The following is a 7,097-nucleotide window of genomic DNA, read 5'->3' on the forward strand; positions in this document are numbered from 1 at the left end:
TCCAATGTGTGTTCAGTGCTTCGTCCTGATTGATTGTCATTGATTCAGCTGGCAGGGTATAAAAAAAAGAAAACGATTACATCACTCACCTCTACAGCGGCTCTGCTCTCTACCAGCCTTCCCATTCATACCAATCAACTCCATTAGCTAAAGTGCTCAGAGAGTGCACAGACTCGGACTGTGACTATTTCAAGACAGAATGACAGATACAGCCTGGACACACAGCAGATTTTAGTTTGAACATTGTCTTTGTAAAAACTGGGCAATCAATCATCTGTTTTTATACAATCAGTAGGCTATTTAATCTTATACTAGAATAGTTTTATATATAGTGCATTTAGGATGATATCAAGTCCTCTTAAATGGATGAGTCTTCTGGAATGATGCAGATATTTATGTGTGAGGGAATTTCTGGAAGACAAACAAAAGTTTTGCATAGCAAACATTTATTAAAAGAGAAATACAAAATATTTAATAACACGTGGATGATTACGGAGCCCCTAAAGGATGTGGTGGCGGAAAAAATTTGGGGAGGGGAGGAAAAAATATTTTTCAAATATTTTGCGTTCCCACGAGACACTTTGCGTGTATATATATATATATATATATATATATATATATATATATATATAATGTATATATATTTAATAAAAATGTTTAATTAAAAAAAAATAATGTACGGTCCCTTCAGACTGCTCATAGAGATCATTATTTATATTATACAGCTGGTTTTGAGGAAATTTGGGTTGTAGCTTGTTGTCTACGTTACTGTGATTGTAAATAAGTGTAATTTGTAGAGATGTAACAATGTTTAGCTCACGAGTTACTGATCCGGGAAGTTCAAATCTGTGAATATATTGCCCAACTTCACTGAACTCCTTGAGTTGCCATAGATACACTAGAAGATATATACGGCAGTTCATTGGAACGAATGCGTCAATAGAGGCGCCATCATGGAACGGGGGAGCCCCTCCTCTTTAAGCATCAGCGTCAATGTAGGAAAAGGTCGGAAATAAAATCACCATAAATCGTCATGAATCCGATTTTCTAGTTGTTTTGGTTCGTTCCAACGGTCAGACATGTATTTATCATTGAGTCCAGAGAAGTTTTTAAAAAATTACAAAATTTCACATTCTTGTGAAATGTAATCCCTTGCTGTCTGGTTTTTAGATTTTGTTCGTGTGAACATCCATATGCAGCACAAAAGTCCGGCATCATCCCATAAATTCAGCGCTACATAGCTACTTCCTATGACCCCTGTTCCAAGATGGCGGCGGTTTTGACGCATGCTTAGAACCCCAAGGCGACATCTAGTGTATATATATTATATATTTCTTTATATTTGAGTTAAAGTTCAAACACAATGAAATGTTCCATTAATGTACTGCGCTCTGAAACATCTACCAGCAGGACATTAATCAGGAAGTGTCTGTCCGAGCTCACAACAGATTTTGCGTGGGAACGCAAATATTTTTCCGAGGGAATGCAAAAGTTTTGCGAGGGAACACAAAGTTTCTCGGGAGAACGCAAAAGTTTCACGAGGGAACACAAAACTGCACAACATATTGCAGGCATTACTGAGACCGTCGGTCGTCAAGATGGCGGCGCAAAGCTACAGTGGTGTCATGTGACCCGAACGAAAAGCCACAGCAGAAATGCCACATACACTGCCACATACAGCAGTGTTTGTGAATGAATCTGCAGCTTTGAACAAATCGTGAGAGTTAATGATTCAATGATTCATTCATAATTACAGCCAATTGCTTGGTTACTGAATGAATGAATGGCTCGATAACTCCCCCATAAAGACCGTGACTCGTCGACATATACTGGCAGATTTAATTTAATGTTTAAAAGCATCACTTCGTTTTAACAATTATTGCATATTTCTCTATTGAAGATTTGTATTTATTTAAACTAAAGCATTATTTATTTCATTAAGATAAAAATTGCAATGGAAAAATCGATTCAAGGGGGTAAATATTGTCCCTTAATTAAAAAGATTAAGCCTCAGGGGGTACAACATTTTAAAAAGTTTGAGAACCATTGGGTTAAGGAATAGAACAAAATAAACATCAACATCAAAGCACAATACACATACCAAGGGCAGAAAGTAATATACAGAGTTTACTTACAAAGTTACGTTAAAGTTACAATCAAAGAGGGATATAAACAAAGAGGGATTCAAACAAACGACATATAAGTTATAATTTACAGACTGTGAGCTGAAGAGAAATATTCAGAGAAAAAAAAGTGATTTTAAGAGGTTTTTGAAAGAGAGAAGGATGGATACTTGGCGGATGTCTTGAGGAAGAGTATTCCACAATCTGGGAGCCACAACACTAAAAGACCTGGCTCCAAGGGTTACCAGACTATTGAAACTGACTGAATATGGCACAGCCCCACCTAATATGTTTCACCAGCCGCCACTGAGTTTAATGAGATGCATGGCTTATGTTTATTGACCAATAAACAAAGGATTAGAATAGGCTACATGAAAACAGATTCTAGACGTGTATACAGGTAAAGGATGTTAGGAGATCATTGGGGAGTGTTCTATTTTCATAAAGAAAACTTGACAAGAGTGTTTTATGCAGTATATCACCATGGATGTGATTCGGTCGTAGTCACACAACTGTATAAAAATTGTAGCAGTTCAATAAACAAGAGCTTAATATTGAGTAACTTACATTTTAGACACAATATTGCCAGTTGCTTTTTAAACTGAATCAGCTGCCTAGCCACTGCAGCAGTGTGTTATGTTTCTGAATGACTCAAGAACGAAACAGTTAAGTGAATGATTCAAATGACTCATTCAAATGACTCTAAAGACAGTGACTGAATTCGTAACGGCATACTAGCATGCTACTACTATTTCTTGATATGAGAGAAACGGTAAAATAAATATTCTAGTGTGCTGTTACGAATTCACTTATTGTGTTCCTGAATGAATCACCATTTTCATTTGGGTAAATGATTCAAATGACTCGCTTATAACAGAGGTTATATGTAGGCTCCATGTGACAGATACGATAAATCTCAAAGAACAATTTGAGGATCAACACAATCTCTCTATATATGTAATTTTCTATTAGCCAATAGAATCCACAGGTTAAGTAAAATGAACAAGACAGCACTTTTATAGTATGCTGTGGTCTGACTTCTTAGACAAGCACCTTTAATCATATGCTGGCAGTATTTTGGCACATGATCCGCATCACGGTCATAATATGATGTCAGAGCGGGCTGCAGCAGGGTCATCCAGAAACGCGGGTGCCGCCCATCCTGCAGCGTGACTCAGAGTTGGTTTATTAGATTAAAAGAGGCTGAGGCTGAGGCTAATCTTCTGCCCAGCGCTCATGGTAACAACAGAAGAGACAAAAAGAGAAAAAAAGAATACATTTTTATATGAAACTGACTGATCGATTGATTGATTGATTGATTGATTGATTGATTGATTGATTGATTGATTGATTGATTGATTGAGTAATTGATTGTTTGGTTGGTTGGTTGTTGGCTGTGCAACATGCATTTAAGTTTGCTGTTTATCTTTTTTGTTGACAGAACATCAGGTGCAGTTGCGTCATGAACCTTTTTCAAATATACAGTGTACATTTCCCATGTGGATGCTACCTGTAGCAATATGTTTTAAATATATCACAAATTTTGGTTCAAATTTAGATACACTTTAGCTTAGCTTGACACTTAAAGGGTTAAGGAAAAATCATGCTTTTTAAGTTTCACTCAAGTTATTCAATAATTTTATTCATTTATGTGGCAATATGACTCTTTCTTTAATAAATAGAACTAAACTGATCAAATATTACAGTGGAGCTGCAAATGAAAAACATGCATGACATTCATGTAACCCTGTTTTATTGGTTCTATAATTTCCCTCTGTGTACTTAATAAAAATACAGTCTAAATATAAGGGACTGGCTTGTGGTTTCATGTTGGAAAGATTTTTATGCTTTTCTGAGCTACTTCATTTTTGGATCACGCTAAGTCCTTTCACGGTCAAAAGTGACTGAAGCCTTGAAATTTAATTTTCTTTTTTTCAGGAAAATCAATGTAATATTTTTTGTCCAATAATATTTTTTGATTATTACTTGAGGGGGTTTTATGATACAATATTTATACAATTAGTTTGAGATATTTTTTCCAATAAAATGAATATCATGTTTTTTAAATTATTTTTTCAATAAATACAATATTTCAGTTTAAAGGGTTAGTTAACCCAAAAATGAAAATTCTGTCAGTAATTACTCACCCTCATGTTTTTCCAACCCCGTAAGACTTTCGTTCATCTTCGGAACACCAATTAAGATATTTTTGATGAAATCTGAGAACTGGCTCACTCCTTCATAGCCTGCTAGGTAATTGATATCTGCCAGCCCAGAAAAGTTAATAAAGACAAAAGAAATTGTAAAATAGTCCAAGTGACTACAGTGGCTCAACCTTAAGTTTATCAAGCGACTAGAATACTTTTTTTGTGCTAAACCCCCCCAAAAATAACGACTTTATTCAGCTATTAATTTTCTTCCGTGTGGGCCTCTGACGTGAATTCACGAGAGCGCCCATGCGTGAGAACTGAGAAGAGGACGGAGATGGGTTTCGATATAGTGTTTAAAATGGTTCTAAAATGTCCTGGATGTCAGAATCGTGAGAAACCGACATAAAAGTGCCTTACCAATGCCGCAAAATGAATGGCTACCTTTCATGCTTTCCCATCAAATGATCGTGTTCATCTTCCCAGTTTTCACACATGCGTCGTGGCGCTCTTGTGAACTCACGTCAGAGGCCACTGAAGAAAATGAATAGTTGAATAAAGTTGTTATTTTTGGGGGGTTTTAGCGCACAAAAAGTATTCTAGTCGCTTGATAAACTTAAGGTTGAGCCACTGTAGTCACTTGGACTATTTTAACAATGACTTAACTAAATTTTCTGGGCCGGCAGAATGAAATTAACTTTCAGCCTTTCAGGAGTGAGCCAGCTCTCAGATTTCATCGAAAATATCTTAATTTGTGTTCCGAAGATGAACAAAAGTCTTACGGGGTTGGAACAACATGAGGGTGAGTAATTACTGACTTTTTTTTTAGTTGAACTAACCGTTTAATATCCTAATCATGTCCATTACTTTTTTGTGTGTTCACAATAGCTAATGCGACGAGTCACCAAGTGTGTTCCCATTCCGATGAAGCAAAAGAAAAAAAATAGCCATTTATTTCCTGTCAGTCATTTTTGACTGCAAAGGTACTTTTTATTTTTGTACCCTTTTACATATCTGAATCGTGTCCAGGATTTTTTGTGTGTATGTGTTTTCACATAGCTAATGCAACAAAAGTCACCAAGTGTCATCCTATTCCGATTAAGCAAAGAATTGAAACAATTCAAAACTTACAATTTTTTGGTCAGTTCTGACCGAAGAGGCCCAGAAACATCAATGCTTTCAAGTATTGCATGTTATAAGAAAATAATTCTTTGCACATACATATAATACAAATGCAATATATAGCAGTACAAAACAACGATCTATATTCTAAACAAGCAAATAACATTCATTTACATGGGAAACACACAAACAATGAAGACTGCAATAAGCACTGAGTTTCCAACACATTTTCCTCATCAGGCAGCACAACTCAATTAGGGATTGTGATATATATAAATAAATAAAAACACATGTAAGTATTCCCAACTCGGTTTCATTTTCCCTAGAGTGTGTAACCGCTCAAACATCTGTACATTTGATATTGTGTGATTCAGACCCAATCCTCATTAAAACAGATGGTGTCTCAGTTTCTTGCAAAAAAACTTTGCAGATTTTATATAGTGTATTTTCTTCAGAAAGTGACGTCCTCATTGCATATTAAAGTAATACTGTAGTTCATCCAAATATGAAAATTCAGTCAACTCGTCTCCTTCATGTCATACCAAACTGTGTATGCCGTGTTTTTTCCATGGAACACAAAAGAATTTCGAATATTGTTTAAATGTCATTATAACTCCATTCCAGGGCTTTTAAGCAAATGCAAATAAAATACAGATATGTCAGTACTGACTACTTTGACATGTATTGGCATCTGAGAGGTCTGTATTTTGTTACAGCACATCATACTGAGTAACATATAATGATAATGCTGTTGGTCAAACCTCTGAAGCAGAGATGGCTCAATTCCAGTGGAAAACACATAAGATGAACTCAGTAGGCCTACACTCTGGGCGTATTTTCCTGTAAGATGAAATCTCATTGGTAAAGTGTGTCCCCAGTCCAGTCAAAGTAGGTCACAAACATTCACTGTGGCCGTAACTATTTATTTACCGTGTTCTGCTATGGCAATAAGTCAACCCGATTAAAGCAGACATAGTTAAAGTTTAAACTCTAGTTTATAACATGCACATGAAGTTCAGGGACTTTAGTGGGGATTTTATATTTGGACATCATCTAGATTGGTAAACATGTATTAAATATTATTTGCATGAAATTTAAGAACAAATAATGCGATTTTTTTGTATCATCTAATCATCATGAGAGTCATTTTACTCCCTCCTAAAAAAAGAAACGTGTCTCTAATGGTGTGTTCAGTGCAATTACATGTACACATTTATCTTCAAAGTGACGCCTTTAGGCCACTGCGATAGAGGAAGCCAGAGTCATGGTTTCAGAAAACTGTCATTTCCTGTTTAACAGCAAACAGGTTGATAGTAGCTAGAGAGGGGCCGGGCACAGGAAATCAACCACAAGGAAAATCTCAAATTAATAATGCAGATGAACTGTGATAATGGAAACATTATAGAACTGTACTACAATTATTGCTTATTAGACCAAATCTGGTTGCAAATTTATATTTTCTATGATGTTGGCCGAATAAAAAATATAATAGCTGTACACAAAAAAATGAAGTTCAAATCTGATTCCACGTAATTTTAGGATGAATGACTGCACAAAAATCTGGCTGATTACTTCTTGTATAAACGCATAATAGTAAAAGAGTTTTGTTTCCCTCCAAGTCCCTCTCATTTCTTAGGGCTCAGAAATTGTGAAAGAATGACTTGGGATTGCCTGACTCCCCCAAACATTAGGACCCCTCCCAAAT

Source organism: Siphateles boraxobius, unplaced genomic scaffold (genome assembly GCF_051911475.1).
Source record: "Siphateles boraxobius isolate OS27281-9 unplaced genomic scaffold, OSU_SipBor_1 31, whole genome shotgun sequence".
NCBI classification, from domain to species: Eukaryota; Metazoa; Chordata; class Actinopteri; order Cypriniformes; family Leuciscidae; genus Siphateles; species Siphateles boraxobius.